This window comes from Herpailurus yagouaroundi, unplaced genomic scaffold (genome assembly GCF_014898765.1).
Source record: "Herpailurus yagouaroundi ecotype Mexico unplaced genomic scaffold, PumYag 163, whole genome shotgun sequence".
Taxonomy (NCBI): domain Eukaryota; kingdom Metazoa; phylum Chordata; class Mammalia; order Carnivora; family Felidae; genus Herpailurus; species Herpailurus yagouaroundi.
In genome coordinates this window covers 38,464,381-38,482,587 of record NW_024412404.1, presented here as the reverse complement: position 1 = coordinate 38,482,587, position 18,207 = coordinate 38,464,381, and the positions used below count along the sequence as shown (strand labels likewise).

General features: G+C 36.4%; 1 protein-coding gene and 1 long non-coding RNA gene across 3 annotated transcripts in view; one reads left to right on the top strand and one right to left on the bottom strand.

Annotated features, from left to right (window-relative positions):
* The window catches only part of HPSE2 (heparanase 2 (inactive)), a 665,523-nt gene that overhangs the window by 170,660 nt on the left and 476,656 nt on the right, over positions 1 to 18,207 (top strand). The window lies entirely within an intron of this gene.
* On the bottom strand, positions 2,762 to 16,033 carry LOC121037090 (uncharacterized). Its single transcript, XR_005793604.1, has 2 exons — positions 15,748 to 16,033; positions 2,762 to 3,080 (listed from the first exon to the last, which is right to left on the bottom strand). It is a non-coding gene; the product is annotated as an uncharacterized LOC121037090 (long non-coding RNA).

The following is an 18,207-nucleotide window of genomic DNA, read 5'->3' as shown; positions in this document are numbered from 1 at the left end:
CTTTCCTTTCCTTTCCTTTCCTTTCCTTTCCTTTCCTTTCCTTTCCTTTCCTTTCCTTTCCTTCTTTTTTCGTTTCTTTCCTTTCCTTTTCTTTTCTTTTTTCTTTTCTTTTCTTTTCTTTTCTTTTCTTTTCTTTTCTTTTTAACTGATCATATCATGAATCCACAAATTTAGCTGCTTTTCCATTTTTCCATAGCTTTGCCACATACAATAGATATTATTTTAACTCTATTTGGAGTGGGTCCCTTTTCTGGAGGTACTCTGTTACTGATTCACTATCACTGAACTCAAGACCAGCAGCACCAGAACTCATGCCTGAAGGAAGCTCATCTACTACACCTATTTCCTCTGAAAGGCACATCACAGAGTTCTTGCACTTCGGAACACTAAAGAGCACTTAAGCACTATGCTTGGGAGCCATCTTAAATGGTAAAATCATCAATAAAAGGCACGATAATGTGAAAATGTAGCATAAAATAGGCTAGGAAAAGTACACTTGCTTACAGTTTAAAAGCTGATCATCTTGTTTGGCCTCCATTGGGAACATGGGAGTCGGACATCCATTTTTTTGTGGTTTTGCACTTGTTTGCAAATGACCACAAGAGCAACATGAGTATCGCCTTTAGGGATACAAATACATTTTTTAGCAAGTGGACAAATTTGTACATACAGAATTGGCAAAAATAAGAGTCAGTTGTAATTGGATTTATTAAAAGTCACAGACATCTCTACATTCAATTTTTAGGACTTTTAAAATGTTTGAATGAATTAAGAAGAGCAGGTAACATCATAAAAGTTACCACATACTGTATTACTGTCTATTTCTCAGAGTAGACTTATAAAGGAAAACTTTGAATTTATTATCAGGTTACTATTAGAAGCCAAAGTAAATAAAATGATTATTTTCAAATCACAGAACAAGTCAGTGGTTAGTCAAAGTGCAACTTTGGTAAAATAGCACCGGATTGCCAGGTTATTTTTGCCACTTTTGTTGGTACTACCCTACACCTCTTTTTTGTTTGTCTTTTGAGGGCCTGCTGATGGAAGATGACTTCTTTGAGACTGTATAGCGTCTCCTTTATCTTTTACACCTGCTCAGAGGTACATGTTTATTTAACAAATACTTACCGAATGCTTTATCTAGCAATATTTTCAATTTTTAACATTCATGTAATAGGTATGATGTAGTGGTTACAACCTGAGGCTTTTAAGCCTGGTTCAAAGGCTGGCTCTACCTTTTACTAGCTGTGTAGATTGGAGCATGATATTTATTGTCCCTAAATCTATTTCTCTTTTTTTAATTTTTTTTAATGTTTATTTATTTTTGAAGGAGAGACAGTGTGGGGGCGGGGGAGGGTGGCAGAGAGGGAGGGAGACACAGAATCCTAAGCAGGCTCCAGGCTCTGAGCTGTCAGCACAGAGCCCGACGTGGGGCCTGAACCCATGAACCGGAAGATCATGGCCTGAGCCGAAGTCGGTCGCTGAACCGACTGAGCCACCCAGGCGCCCCGTGTTTCTCTTTTTATAAAATTGGTGAAATAATAATATATTATTTCATATATGCTGTAAATATTTGAAATATATATTCACAAATATGAAAATTTAAGAAACCTGCATTTCATATATATTATAAATAATTAATATATCATTTATATAGATAAAATAATTATTGTGTTGTGAGAATTAAATGAGATAATTTGTATAAAATCATAGCACAACAGCATGAGGAATATGGTCAGTGATACTGTAATAGTGATGTATGGGGACAGATGGTAGCTTCACTTGTGAAAATAACATAATGTATAAACTTGTTGAATTACTTATGTTGTACACCTGAAACTACTGTAACATTGTGTGTCAACTGTACTAAAAATTTTTTTTAAAGACCTACCACAATGCTAGGTATATATAAGCATTTTATGAAACATGTATTATTACAAAGAGCCTATTTAAAATTTTTTTTTCAACGTTTATTTATTTTTGGGACAGGGAGAGACAGAGTATGAACGGGGGAGGGTCAGAGAGAGAGGGAGACAGAGAATCGGAAACAGGCTCCAGGCTCCGAGCCATCAGCCCAGAGCCTGACGTGGGGCTCAAACTCACGGACCGCAAGATCGTGACCTGGCTGAAGTCGGACGCTTAACCGACTGCGCCACCCAGGCGCCCCGCAAAGAGCCTATTTTAAATGAGAACACAACAGTTCTCTAAGGCATATGGTATTTATCTCACCTCTGCTATTTATTTTATGTTTTATAATGAAGTCTCAGAGAGGTTAAGTGACTTCCTTCCAGACTCTACCACCTTTAAGTTGGGTTAGCTTTCCCTCCTGTGAATTTACAATGAATCTTCTTCTTACACTGTTAATGTATTAATTATAAGATAATGTAATATGTCATTCAGAATGACATATGGGCAGAGATCATGTTTGTTAGCTTAATTTCATAGAAGACTTCTGGTTACCCAGCTCACTGCCTGGCACAATAGTAAGTCTCCAGTGTATGATTATTGAGTGAATAGATTAATTACCAAGGTCACAATTTTTATGTAGTGAATCAGCCCTCCTGTTTCCTATTTCCATTCTTATTTACAAATATTATTGGCATTATAACCATGCTTCTTAGGCACTACACTAGACTGAAAGAGTGAAGACTGTAGAGATACATAAAACACACTTTCTGTTCCAGGAATGTGTGTCTATTACAGGTAGGAGATGGATAGCATAGTAGCTTCTTTTGGCTCCAATAACAAACTACTATAAATGTGGTGGCATAAACAATAGCAATTTATTTCCTTATGGTTCTGGAGGCTAAAAGTTCAAAATCAAGGTGTTGTCAAGGGCCTGCTTCTTTGAAGGCTCTTGAGGAGTCTCTGTTCCTTGCCTCTTCGAGCTTCTGGTAGTTCCAGACATTGCTTGGCTTGTGGCTCCATCACTTCAATCTCTGCCTCTGGTCACATTGCCTCCTTCTTTTCTATCTGTTCTCTGTGTATCTCTTGTAAGGACACTTGACATTGGTGTTAGGGCCCTCACAGATACTCCAAGAGGATCTCATCTTTGTTCTTTAATTCAATCTGCAAAGACCCTTTTAAAAAAATAAAGTGACATTCATAAGTTCCATGGATTTGACATGATGGATATTTTGAGGGACCATTTTTTAGTCTACTACAGATAGTAATCACTGTCAACTCCATTTTTATGAAAGTACAAACAGTTGCTTACTTCAAGTGTGAGGAATGATTATGTTGCCAACCATAAACGGAGGGATGGCAGTATCTACAAAACACAGCTTAGCCATGCTTAAGGATTGTCTTTTTAAAGTATATTAAGTTCTGAATATCTTTCTAGCCACCCATGCTAAGTTCTTACTGAGAAATTTAATATGCATTCATCCCTCCCTGCCCCCCAACCCCCATCATAGAAAATAATGGAATACAGAGTCTATATTTTAAATTACTTGGCTACAACTCCCTCACCCTGTCTCCATCATTTCCAGTCATGTGGCTTTGGGTAAGTCTTGCCTGTAAAATAAGAATTAAAATAGTACTACCACATTGGGTTATTTTAAGGATTAAATGAATTAATACACAAAAGGCATTTAGAACAGTGCCTTACACATAGTAAGTCTTTAGTTGATGTATATTAACTACTCTTAACTATTGTTGTACTTGGCTTTATTGGGGATACAGGAGAAATATAAGACATGGTTCCTTTCCTTGAGGGGAATATAGAAATTTCATTTAGGGAAAATCTGGAAAATATAGGACTAACATAGTTGAGTTCTGGGTGAGGGATGAGAGACCAAAATCATGAAGTCTGTTTCAGAGGTTGTTATGGTAAATCATATGTGAAATAAGGGCACCTGAAATGGAGCTGTAGAACAGAGTAGAAAGGTTGGGTAAGTAAAGAATTTTAAAGAACAGTGGACCAAGTCTTGGAAACTACTCTACTATGTTATGGGAGAAAAACAGTCTTTTTCTTAGTTCCACTGTCTTTCTAAAACCAGTATTGATTAGCCTTGATAAGATTCCTTCCAGAGCTCAAGTTTTCTGAATCTGAACTCTTCTGAATTTTGAGGAAATCCCATAGGTCCAATAATTTGTTCAGGTGAACTGAGTGCTAGAAGCCTAACCTAGTTCCAGCCTGTATGTTGTCTGAATTATTCTCTGCTGAATAATCTTTCCTTATCCTCACTCACTTCTGCTCTTATAGCTCTTGAAACACATGGACTTGGTGACTCTCTATGAGAGAAAACTTCCCCAAGAATTACATCTGCTTACATTTTTCTTTGAATACTTACTCTCCTTCTAGTTCATTCCTCTGATAGAAATACAGAGAAATAGCCAGGAAAAAGAAGGGCAAAGGTCTTGAAAAAAGAGATGGATGTTGTTTCTTTTCTTTGAATGATTAGTGTGATCTCACAGTAGATTTTTAGTTTGTAAGTATGCAGCTGAGTACAACTGATTCAGCCAGATATAGCAACATTATAATCTCAGCATCTCTTGCAGTTTCTCTATTAAATTTAATAAAATTGCATGAAAGGCAGTCACCCAAACACAAGTGAAAATTTTAAATAATTATTTAATTATTTTATAATTACTATAATTCAGCTTTAATGTAGCTGTTATTCATTCAAAGAAGATAAATCTAGCATTTCATCTGCTCTATTGAATACCAGAATAACAAAACTGATAACGTTAAGCTTTCCCACTACTAAAGGTTTGATGTTATCTTTATTTAGCATCAGTTCCCTGCTTCCAAAATAGTACATCTATAGTCATCTTCAGTTAGTGCTTTTAGCTGGAGAGAGTAAAAGTTACCAAAGCAGTAAGGTTTTCAGTTACTTTATAATGAATATATTGGGCCCAGAGTTGAATTATCATGCCTAACATGTAACTCAGAATTTTCCATGATCTCTTTCTTTGATCACCAGGTAATTATTTTCTCTATAAAGTTGCAGTCTTTATTTTTCTTTTCTTTTCTTTTCTTTTAGAGAGAGAGAGAGTGGGGGAGAAGGGCAGAGAGAGAGAGAGAGAGAGAGAGAGAGAGAGAGAGAGAATGCCAAGCAGGCTCCATGCTTAGCTCAGAGCCTGATGCTGGGCTCCATCCCAAGACCCTGGGACTATGACCTGAGCAGAAACCAAGAGTCAGATGCTCAGCAGACTGAGCCACCCAGGCACCACCCCCCCTCCCCCCTCCCCCCTCCCCCAATGCAGGCTTTTAAAATCCCACATTAAGATACAGGTTTCGGGGCGCCTGGGTGGCGCAGTCGGTTAAGCGTCCGACTTCAGCCAGGTCACGATCTCGCAGTCCGTGAGTTCGAGCCCCGCGTCAGGCTCTGGGCTGATGGCTCGGAGCCTGGAGCCTGTTTCCGATTCTGTGTCTCCCTCTCTCTCTGCCCCTCCCCCGTTCATGCTCTGTCTCTCTCTGTCCCAAAAAAAAAAAAAACAAAAAAAAAAAACAAAAAAAAACGTTGAAAAAAAAAAAAGATACAGGTTTCCCCTGCTGTCTGAAAATGTCTTTTAAGACACTGTGCTTTTATGAAAGACCTACATTAATACCTGCTTTTGCAAACCTAAAAAAGGGGATTTTCCCTTTTACAAAATGGTAATCATTTCTTCACTTTATGCCATTCTGACTTACAAAAGGTTTCACAGGAATGCCAGACTTCCAGCTAGCAGGAGAAACCTGTATTTTATTTAGCATTACAGATTATTCTCTTTACTCACTCAAGCTCCCCTATATTTTGAACTTCTCTTTTGTTACTGTGTATGTGTGTGGTGGGGTTGGTAATGGGGATATGGTGCATGATAAGGATGAGTATAGTTTTTTTTTATTAAATGAATTATTTTGCTTTTGCCCATTTTGCTCATTATAGGCAATTTGCAGAATACAGACAGGTAGAAAAAAGGCAATTTGCAAAATACAGACAGATTTAAAACATTACCCAAATATACTTTTGGAAAATTCCAACGACAAAAATGAGCATATTAGCCTAGTGAAAAAGTGCTATATTCTTGTTCTTATAAGTTGTTCATGTTTACTAAAGCAAATTTGGGATTTACCTTTTGATACCACTAAGATGTGATCATCAAAACCATCTAGTTCAGAAGTAATATATTTACATCACAGGTGCTGTTTTATGTTTTGTGGACTTGGGTATTTTACTTTGGAGACAGCACTTTATTAGATGTGAGAAGTTACCTTCAGAGACAAAGATGTTTGTGGGCAGGAAATTCTTTGAGTATTCTTAGATAGCAATATACTGGAGGGATATTTTGAAATTAGTGTATCAGCTTAGCACTTTTACTTGGGTAACAGCTTTTTATGAAAGATTTTTCTCTCTTTGTGGCAAAGTTTTTTATGAAAAAAGCTTTTTATGAAAGATTTTTCTCTCTTGTGGCAAAGTTGTGACTTGTAGTTCACCTAGACAGAAGATGGCTTATTTATTCAGGTAATTTTGACATACTGGCAATCATGCTTATATAGCTCAAATAGAAAATTACAAACACTGTCATTTTTTGTGTTACTACTTTGTTAAGAGTTTTCTTGGTAAGGGTTACCACAACCGCTGATTGATGGAAGGTACAATTAACCTTAAGTTTATAGTTCATTAGTATAGTTTATTATTCCCACTTGATTTGTACATGTCATTGCAAAATTATATTCTACAGTGGAAGCCTCTGCAGTTCTTGTAAGAAAAAAACATTCACAGAATTTTTTGGGTTGCTTAGTAGAATCTAGAAGAATACACACACAGTTCAACATGATGATGTTACTATTACATGACTCAGGAATCCAAATATATAATTTATCATCTTAACAAGAGATCATGTAGGGGTGCCTGGGTGGTTTAGTTGGCTAAGTGTCCGACTTTGGCACAGGTCATGATCTCCCGGTTCATGAGTTCAAGCCCCATGTTGGGCTCTGTGCTGACAGCTCAGAGCCTGGAGCATGCTTCAGATTCTGTGTCTCCCTCTATCTCTGCTCCTGCCCCAGTCACGCTCTGTCTCTGTCTCTGTCTCCCTCTCTCTTTCTCTTCCTCTCTCAAAAAATAAGCATTCAAAAATATATAAAAATCTTGGGTGCCTGGGTGGCTCAGTTGGCTGAGTGTCCAACTTCGGCGCAGGTCATGATCTTGTGGTTCACAAGTTTGAGCCCCCTCGGGCTCTGTGCTGACAACTCAGAATCTGGAGCCTGCTAAGGACTCTATGTCTCTCTCTCTCTCTCTCTCTCTCTCTGCCCCCCCCCCCCACACTCTCTCTCTCTCTCTCTCTCTCAAAAATAAATAAATGTTAAAAAGTAAAAAAAAATCATCTTTATCAAAAGTGTTTTTGATCTGTAAATAAGGAACATGCCCACATGGAGTTGTCCCCCAAAATATATATCTTATAAATACATTGAGAGATAACTGCATCAAATGAAACTACATTTCTAGGAACTAAAATTCTTTCTGCTATGTTGATAGGGGTAGGACTTGATATAAAAATAACACTAGGATTATTGTCTTCCTTCTGGTGGCAATCTTAAGCTTTTTAGGATGGGAGTTGATAGGGAGTTGAGCTAAGTGAGAGAGGAGAGGAAGAAGGAAAGACAGTAGCAAAGTTGCTTTATTTATTGCATAATGATGATGCAATGCCAAATAAACAGCCCAATGGGGCAGAATAGAGATCTCAAAGAACAATCCATCTGTGTGTGTTACTTATGTATGATAAGGTGGCACCATAAATCAGTGGACCTATATGTGAACGGTAAGTCCATGAAGTTAATAGAAGAAAATAGAAGTGAATATATGTGTGATCCAAGGGCTCAATAAGTGACTTCTTGACAAAATTTTAAGGCACAAACCATAAGGCAAACAGTGGTAAATTAAAATTAAGGGTTTTTAATGCAATGAAACCTCCAGGGCCAAAGTTAAAGGCAGATGACAGAATAAGAGAATATATAGGCAATGTGTATAACCAATAAGAGATTAATATCTTGGTTATATATGAAGCTCCTAGAATCAACAAGAAAAGAAAAATAGGTGAAGGATAGGAACAGAAAATTCATTTTGGGGAAAACCGTAAAATCTAGGGAACCTGTGCTCAAAATCATTAATAATTTTGAAGATACACGTTGTAAAAGCAATGGGATACTACCGTCTACCTGTTAGACCAGCAAAGTTAGAAAGTTTGATAAAGCCAAGTGTTGACAAGCACAAGGGATATGGGGACCCTCATGTACTACTGGTGAGATTATAGGCTAGTACAGACATTCTGCAGAACAAATAAAGAGTATCCTTACTCTCTGACTTTGAAATTCCACTCATGTTTTTTTACTCCAAGGAAATTCTCATGTGGGTTTATAAAGGGACATGTACAGGGTATTTGTTGAGTTTTACTTGTGGTGAGGGAGTTAGGGCAGTCTGGGTGTTCATTACTGGGAGAATGCATAGATAAAATGTGGTGATTACACAACAAGTATTATGCAACAATTAACAACCAGTTTGTTGTTATACATAGCAACATGGATGGATCATAAAAGCATTGCAAAAGAAAACAGCAATAAATAGTACAATACCATTTATATGAATTAAAAATACAAATGTTCACAAAATAATGTACATTTATAAAAGCACATGCAAAGAAAAATATGTTACACACATTTAAGTCATTGTCTGTCTTAAGGATAGGAGGACTTGAATGTGGTAGGAGTATAAAGAGAAATAAAAAAATAAATGCAATAAGAGAAGGGCTTTGCAAAAATTGACAATGATGATATGTCAAGAACTGAGTATAATTATTTCTACCCTCTGCACCTGAGATGGCAAGCAAAACAACACAAAACAATGTTAGGACAATAACAGAAATTAAATAATAACAGATATTAAAAATAAAAATTATAATTCCTCTACAGATTCACATTGTTTGAAAGAATGAAATTTGTTGTTGATGTTATTGTTGTTGTTACATTTATATTATATAATGAGTGAAATACATTTCATTTATATTATATAATTTCATTATATTATATAATTATAATATATTATAATTATATAATTTCATTATATTATATAATGAGTGAAATAAATGGAAAAAATACAACTAATTATTTCTCAGTAACCCTGTGTTCCTTAGTTGTTATCTCCAAGGTTTAAACTGCTTTGAATCAGGGAAGTAAATATAGCTTCCATTTTGGTGGCTCTGTGCACCATATCACAAATGATTGTAATTTAATTAGAGACATCTATATAAAATACAAATTTGATTACTCTCATGGTCAAATTCTTTATTGGCTCCATTTAAGCTTTTCTGGGAGGGGAAAATGACTTTTAAAAATGTAACATACACATACTTTGGTTCCTGACTATATCTTTTTGCTTCATCTCTCTCTTCAAGCACCCTGAGCTCCATGATGTAAGAAGCTTCTTTTCTTTCACAAATGTGACATGTTGTTTGATCACCATTTGCCTTTATACATTCTGATCCTGAAATAATCCTCTTTCACTCAAGAAATTTGCAAGGTGGTTTCAGATACTTGGGGCAATTAAAAAGTCTGTTTTAGGCCAGTTTTTTGTGTTAAGCACTGCCCTGGTTCAAGGGATGTAAAGATAAGAGAAAAGGATGCGTTACTTAAGTTAATGTGCTTTTTAGTATCAACGCACTTGATTGAACAGAGTTGCCAAATCATTAATTTTCCACTAATTTAACTTTATCCTTGCCTTCATTGAGCTAGAGAAGTGTCTGTAATTATAAAATGTTAGAGTTGCAAGGGGCCTCTAAGGTCAGACTAGTGCACATTCTTGGATCAATGGTTAGGAACTAAAGACAGTATGGAGATGTGAATGGCTTAATGCCCTAATACATTTTGTCTTCAATCAAGGATAACTTCTAGAACCCTCATCATGCTGCTTTTTAGTTAACCTCAAGGAAGGACCAACATGAACACTTACCTACCTAGAAAGACAAAACCAGACACATAAAGAAGAGAAGGTTAAAGTACAGACTTGTTCATTTGCCACCTTGAGACTTTTTGTGGCATTTTTCTTTTCCTGTAGAATAAGGGGAGTCTGGGCAAAAATAGTTGTTATTGGGCCTCAGACAAGTGCAACTACTAACTATCTGAAGTAGGAATGAGCAGTGGACATTTCCTTTCTAATGCTGAAGAGCAAATGGAAAAAGGAAAGGTTCATATAAAAAGCCTTGGTTTGTTAAGACTTGGCTTATGTAAACTTGGCTTTATGTAGTTTTCTGTCAGCCAAGATAAATTTTTCCTGGTGAATAAACATATACATTATGTTCAGCCTTGAGTAGTTAGTTTGTTATGTGACAAATGAGAAGACCCAATAGGAATCTCATTGGGAAGTCATATTACCCCCACCCCCTTTTTATCGTAGATAGCCACTTAATTATCTGGTAATATAAAGTGACTTTGATTTATGTAAACATGTACTTTCATAAGAGTCTATAATAGATGGTCCCTGACTTAAGATGGCTTGACTTATAATTTTTCGACTTTACCATGGTGTGAGAGTGATATACATGCAGTTGAAACTGTACTTTGTTTTTTAAATTTTGATGTCTTCCTGGGCTAGCAATATATAGTATGATACTGTCTACTGATGCTTGGCAGCAGCAGCAATGAGCCACAGCTCCTGGTCAGGCATGGGATCTGGGTGGGGTGGGGGGCAGGTGCAGGGGGTGGAGGCTAACAATCTATATACTTATAACCATTCTGCACCTATACAACCATGCTGTTTTTCACTTAGAGTATTCAATAAATTACATCAAGTATTCAATACTTTATTATAAAATAAGTTTCAGGTTAGATGATTTTGCCCAACTATAAAGTATTGTAAGTGTTCTGAACACATTTAAGGTCAGCTAGGCTAAGCTAGGGTATTTGGCAGGTTAGGTGTAAATGATTTTTTGACTTAGGATATTTTTGACTTACGATGGGTTTATTGGGACATAACACCATTGTAAGTCAAGGAAGATGTGTAGTAACTTTATAGAAGTCAGAGAATATTGATGATCAGAAACCCAAATAACATAGCTATGGGGATCCAGACAGTGCTGATTACCCAAAAGGAAAACTATGCATATGCTTAGGGTGCTAACAAAAAAAAGGTTCGCCAGAAAAATATCTTTTTTAAAAAGGCATAAAAGTGGCCACAAAGGAGAAAATTAGAAATTCGTTGGGCTTCCTTATACTTTTTTTCCTTTACAGGTTAATAATTGTTTTTATTAATTACATGGTGAGAGATGTGTAGGACTAAGTTTTCAGTCCTATAAAGATTTTAGTCAGTCCTTGATCTAAAAAATTCATTATTTAATCCAGGAATAAATGAGTCATGTGTATGATAGACTTGTTTCCAGTATTCTCTAAGGCCTAAGCATTTCAATCTTGAGTGGATCAGATACTCCCTCTCCTCTTGCTTCTAGCCCCTGGTCAGTTTGGAAAGACACCCACCATAATTGGGTCATTTCTGAACTCTCCCAAGTTAAAATCTTACAAGGCATCTATCCGTAACAAGTGGCAGTTTGGGGTCACTAGTGGTTACTCAACTGAATCATCATCCAAATATTTTACTTTACTTGCTTTACCAGTTCATTATTGAAATTATTTTTTTTTTCCAAACTTAGCTTAGAGTCTGTCTGAAGCTTGACCACATGTGAAGTTTGACATTTTAAAGGTCAGCTGGTTTGAGTTATTTGTATGTAAGTCAACAGATTTGTTTTTTCTTTTAAACAGGGAAATGTCTATTGTTTTTCCACTTGAAAAACTAAATAAAACACACAAATATCTCATGAGCTCTCCTCAGACTTTCCCAGAAAGAGCCTGTATTTGTGTTGAGACAAAACATAGGGAAGTTTCAAATTTAGATGGTTTGGAGACAGTTCACATTTCAGTAGCTCAAGGCTTAGATAAGGGAAAACCTGTAGAAGGAAGACTTCCACTAGCTTTAAGTGGAGAGAAGAAAATATGACCTCCTCATGTGTGTGTTGTATTCATATCATCTTTTGAGCTTATTGGAAACTGAAGCTTAAAACGCAGAAGAAAACATTTTGGAGTCTTTTACCTTCTCCTGACTGCTCTCTCCTCTAAAGCATGGCTCATATGGCAGAGATAATCTTAGAATGTAAACCAGATCATACACTCCCTTTCATAAAACCCTAACTTTTTTTCATAGCCCAGAAGATGCATGATCTGCATGATCTGAACTCCAGCCTCGAAGGAGGTCTACACGTAACCCCAATAGAAAATTTAAGGTAGAAGATGATTTCAATTTGTAAAACGTTTATGGGTAACAGAGTAATGTCAAGATTAGGTTTAATGACTGTTCATAAAATAGGCACTATCAGAAAGTAAAATATACCAAGACCAGTGAGATAGAGAGAGGCAGTATAAAAATCTATTCTTTGTCCACATGCAAACAAAGCCTCCTCTCTGCTCTTCTAAAGATTAGTCCCTTTTCATTAGTGACTGAGATCAAAACATTGCTCTACTTTAAGTGATTGAAATCAAACCTGTCTCAGCAAGTTAGAAAGAAAAAAAAAGTCAACTGAGTTGGAGTGGGGAGGGTTAGGGAGGAAGTAGATTGAGGGAGCCTTACCATTGGTTGGTAGAATAACTGTAATTTAAAAAAGCACCACCATTTAACAGCCTCCTTTTTTTGTCACCTTGGTAGCTTTCATATTGCTACCTCTGAAGTCTTCATTGTAATATTAATAGCTATAATTCAGTGTATTACTGGCATCTTTAAAAAATGTGACACTTTGGTAGAATATGCTCAGGGGAAGGAACTACTTCTTCTTCCACCTTACTTTAGTCTGATTCCTTTCTGTTTCTCTATCTCATCTCTTTTTTTCAGTTACATGAATTGCCAAGCTGTTTGCTACTGCCCCAGGACCTCCACTCTAGCTATTCCTTCCATCTGGAAGCCCCTCTTCCCTCTATTTGCCTGGCCAACTTTTGCTAATCCTTTAGAACTCAGTGTAACTCAGTGCTCATCAACAAGGACTTTCCATGAATGATTGAATGAATGAGAGATATAAAGAGGAACAGTGCAGAAGAGTAGCCCTCAAGGACATGTAATACTGCTAGGGTGATACATTCTGAATACATGAAAAGTTCATGATACAAGACAAGGATAAGTTAAGAGAGTTGAGTGCTTAGAAGGAACAGTGTCTATTTTTAACTAAGGTTTTGTTATAGACTTTACACAGTAGGGTAGGTTTTGAAGAGAACTTGAAGGATGGTGATATCTGTGTAGATGTAGAGGAGGGGCACTAGAAAATGGAAGAATTTTCTTGTTTTTTTTTATTTTTTATTTTTTAGTGTTTATTTATTTTTGAGAGAGACAGAGACAAAGTGTGAGTGGCGGAGGGGCAGAGAGAAAGGGAGACAGAATCCAGAACAGGCTCCAGGCTCTGAGCAAGCTGTCAGCCCAGCAGAATTTCTTGTTTGGAAGAAGTAAATATGGGAGTTGGATTGGAGTGGAGAGACGGATTGGGGAAGGGAAACCTTGAATTTTATAGGTAGAAGAAACCTGATACTCATATTCAGCTGACTTCATCTGAATACCTACCATGTGTCAAGCATGTTAATTTTGCTTTTACTTAATTTTTATTTACCCCAACTATATGAAAAAAATACTACTTATCTTTATATTATAGGTAAGGAAACAGATTCATAGAGGTTAAATAACTTGCCCTCGATCACCTGATTAGCAAGCAGCAAAAACTGGTATTTTATCCCCTTATCTCCTGACTCAGAGGCTAGTACTCTTTTCTACTTTCCTGTGCAATTTCTTACAAACAGTCCCAAAATAAGAATCTTTGGTGGAAATAGGTTTCAGAGGACCTGAATGTGAAATCTGAACTTCATTTTTTAGCCAACAGTGCCTATTAAAGATAGCGTGATAAGGGGAATTACATGATGAAAATAGTATTTATGAATTATTATTTTATATTTATATATAAATTTATATATAATTATTTATATAAAATTTATATGTAAATTTATAAAGATTATTTTCATGGTCGTGCGGAGGATAGGTGAGAAGTAGAAGAGTCTGTTGACAGAGAGACTAATCCACATCATTACCAAAACAATAATTGAGGGCTGTGTCCTTGGTTGGGCACTGGGGTGATGAAAAACTTTTGCGTGGATTGAGCTATGCAGGTGCTCCTCATTTAATAATAGATATGCTCTTCTTAGGTTGTGTGAACATTCACCTGTGTTTCCCATTGACTTACATTATAATGTAAAATATTTTATCTCCATCTGGCATTGAGGCTAGATAATAGAGCCTGCTGTTCCTAATGAGTGTTCTTTACTAGGTCATTAACTTTATTTTGACCTTTGGTTCCTAGTCTATAAAGGCATTTCTTAAGCCTTTTTCCAGCCTGCACAGTCCATGGTTCTGTGACTAATCCTTAATTGGAAACTGCCATCATTGCTGTTCTCCATCTAAAGAAACATTTTAACACATCTTTTTTGAAACTCCTTATGTTTCCTGTTAAGTTATGGAATGCTTCTACTCGGCAAAAGTCTAGAAGGGTCATTTATACCCATACTTCAGTATTTCTTGATGTTTCTACATATTTAGTCATTCGTGTTGCTGGTACATAGAAAACAAGTAAAACACAAACTGGCCCAAGAGTGAATATGCAGGTGAATAAGATGAAAGGCGGAGACACAATTTAATACACAAATGCATTCTCAGTGCTGAAAACAAACCAGCAAAGAAAAGATGCTGGAAGAAAACATTCTAAAATGTTAATAGTAGATATGTGCAGATGTGGGAATTGTGGTTTATTTATGTGTATTTATATACCTCTTGGTCTTTGCTTTTTGCATCATCTAAATTATCTACAGTTAGCATGTTTAACTTTTATAATCATCAAAAAATTATAAAAGTATCTTGTTATTTATGCATTTCCAAAAGGGCTTTAACGTGATGGAAGTTTAGTAAGTCTGTCTTGATTGTTTATTGACTGATCTTTAATGCAAGTAGTGAAGATTGTGTGCTGTAGAGAAATCTTATGTTTTGTTGCTCCTGAGGATCCTTAAAGTGACTCCCAATACTCTACAGCTGGGACCAAGGTGAATTAGGTTCCCAACTCAACAAACATTCACAGAGAATGTACTCTGTGTAACAGAGAGGGGATCTATAAAAAATGGACAAGATTTCCAGGAGCTAACTCCATTAGGGATAATGAGAAATGTACTATAATTCAAAGAAGATGAATTCATGCTGTATTACAGGTACAAACAGAGCTGTGGGACCACAGATGAGGGAGAGATTAGTTTTGCCCTAGGGTAGTAGAGGGATACATTTTTAAATCTGTTTTCCAATTATATAGTAACTAGTATCTTCCACCGTTAATCATTTTCAACCCACCTACATAATTTTCCCCTTATCTGCATACCAGTTTTATAGTTGATTCCTCTTTTTAACTTAAATAATTCAAATAAATGAATTAAGAAAGTAAACTTTATCTTACTACTATAAATGGAAAACTAGTTCTCTTGCCATAAAAAGACAGTAACTAAAAATAAAGACAGTATAAACAAAATAGGGTTATTAAATTCTATGTAGGTAGTGTTGCCTGTTCCTTGGCACTGAAACCAAGTCCTTAAAAAAAAAAAAAAAAAACTTAACAAGTGTTGGAGACATGCTAATGACACTATAGCATGGCACTGGGACTTCTTAATAAATCAGAAAATCAGAAAAAGAATTGAAAATGGAATGGCTTTCTCACCCTGTGATTCAATGCTATTTAATGACTTCTCTTAACCACTTATGATACCAGTCTCACTTCTTTGGAAATACTTTGCTGATTCAACAGTCCAGATTTTAGGTCTGATAGATATGATCTTAGTAGAAAAGAAGCAGATTTCATGGAAGAATTGGTGTCTGGGACTTTTGGCTGGTAGAATCTGAGGCAAGGATAGTCCCGTGGAAAAACTGTGCACAGAAACATACTGGTTTCTATGGTGACAGTAGAAAGAGAAGGAGGAAGACTGGCTTCTATTTTACAGTTCTGTTTTTCTGCCCCAGAACTCATTTAGGCTCTAGAGGTAAGGATGAGCTGGATGGTAGTTTTCCTGTGTTTCTAAGGATTTCTTAGTTGTCTCCATCTACAGGAGGGCCTCCACCCCCTATCCTCTGTGAGTGGGCTTTAGGCTATGAATGCTTCTGCAGGATGTGAATAATGGGTGTTTTTTGAATGCAGATGGCATTTATATACTGAAAATGGTCTTCACTAGTAGGGTTTGGGGGAGTTTATCAGCTTCAGAAATACAGCCTTTCAAATGTAGATCATTGAACACATTAGTATCATTTAACAAAACATCTTGGGCACCAACAGTGCTTTGATACTTTGAAATCCAAGATAAATGCTGTCAGTCAAGACAAAGTGATATTTCTTTATGGGCTAGACCTTTGAAGAGATATGGGTGTTGGACTTGGCAACGTATCAGCAGCCACTGGGACTCCTTTCCCACTGACTGTTTTTTCAGAGATAATTTTGACAAGAGCCTGGAGAGAGTCCCTCTTAGTTCTCTGGGGAGTGTGAAATTACTAGATTTAAAAGATTTATCTTGTTTGCCTTAGAAGAGCTCAACCTTAAACTTGGTATGAATTGTAATTTGTAGCAGAATGCAAAGCAGTTATGAAACCACTCCCTTAGAAAGTGTGAATTCACATCTCATACTAATGTTCAGAAAGCATGATCAATACCCTAGTCGTCATCCTCTCAGAATAAGAGTCATAAATATATTGGCTGCCATATTTTTAGTGCCTTTTCTGTTTGCTGTATGCCAGACACTGTATTTTTCCCTTCATACACATTATCTTCAGTCTTCACATCAACTCTGTAAAGTAGATATTTTTCTCACTTTGCCATGGAGAACTTGAGGTTCTCATAGGTCACATAGCTAGAAGTAGTGGGAGCCAGTACCTCCTAACTCTTCAAGTCTGTGTCTTTAAGTTTTGGTCCTAAATTTGACATCATACTTCAGGTGAGCTGTGATAGGAATATAATCCAGTAGAAATATTATAAAATTTTAATATTAATGTAGCTAAATTTTACATTTTCCTCCCTTCTTCCTAACCCCTATGGCATATGAGTATCACATAAGCATGAGAAGCCTAAGACTCAGATAGATCTGGTTTGAGTCCAGCCACATCACTTACTAGTTCTCAGACTTGGCAAAATATTTAATGTCTCTGCACTCTTCCTTAACTATAAATAGGTGTAATAACAGTACCTGTCTCTTGACATTATTATTTTAAATGAGGTAAGGTAATTTAAGTGTTTAGCACATTGCCTAGACTATAGTAAATGTTCAATAGTAGAGCGTATGAATAATAATCATGTAATTTTCATTCATTTAATTGAAGTTTGACTGTTCCTATTGCATCACCTTCTTTTTTGTTTCATGGTTCTCTGTGTGACCTCATTTTCCTTGTATGTTTTTTTTTAAATTCTATTTGTTTGTTTGACTAATCCTTGACTTTAACTTGTTCTCTAGAATGCCCAGCTAGGCTCTACAAATGCATTAAAAATATGTCATATGCAAATTAATTGGCCTGGTTTAGTTATTGTATATGTATTTAAATGTATACAAGTATGTGTGTGTGTGTGTGTGTGTGTGTGTGTGTGTGTGTGTATGTATATTTGAGTGTGTGAGTGAGTGACATTGTGGAGACAATGAAAGACCTCTAAGATACTCGCCTTATAGGGCATTATTTTATTAACAACTCTACTGATCTTTAGGGAATCTAGATCCATCTTTAAACAGCTAAACTTTCTTAAAGTTCTGTGACTCCAATTGTCAAAGCTTACAGAGAACAAATGCTGGAAGATGAGACAGCCTCTCCAGCTGCTCCCTTTCTTTTCTCTGCAGATGTGAACACTTCCCACAAACCCCAATATGAAATGTGGGAGAAACAGAAGGGAAACTGTTGAGCTGTTTATTTTATTGCAAACAAAGGTTAAGAGAGTCTTTTCTGAGTATTTTTCTTGGATGCTGAGAGTGAAATCTTATCTTACTTGGCTGATTGTTTATTTTGAGGGAATTCAGGATTTAACTACCTTGAATTGTATTTCTGTTCATGACATGCTTCCACAGTCTTCTTAAAGCCCAAGCCTTCCAATGCAACAACTGAGAAAAGTTGCCAAGGAAGTCGGGGGAGGAGAGTGGGACTCAAGAACCAG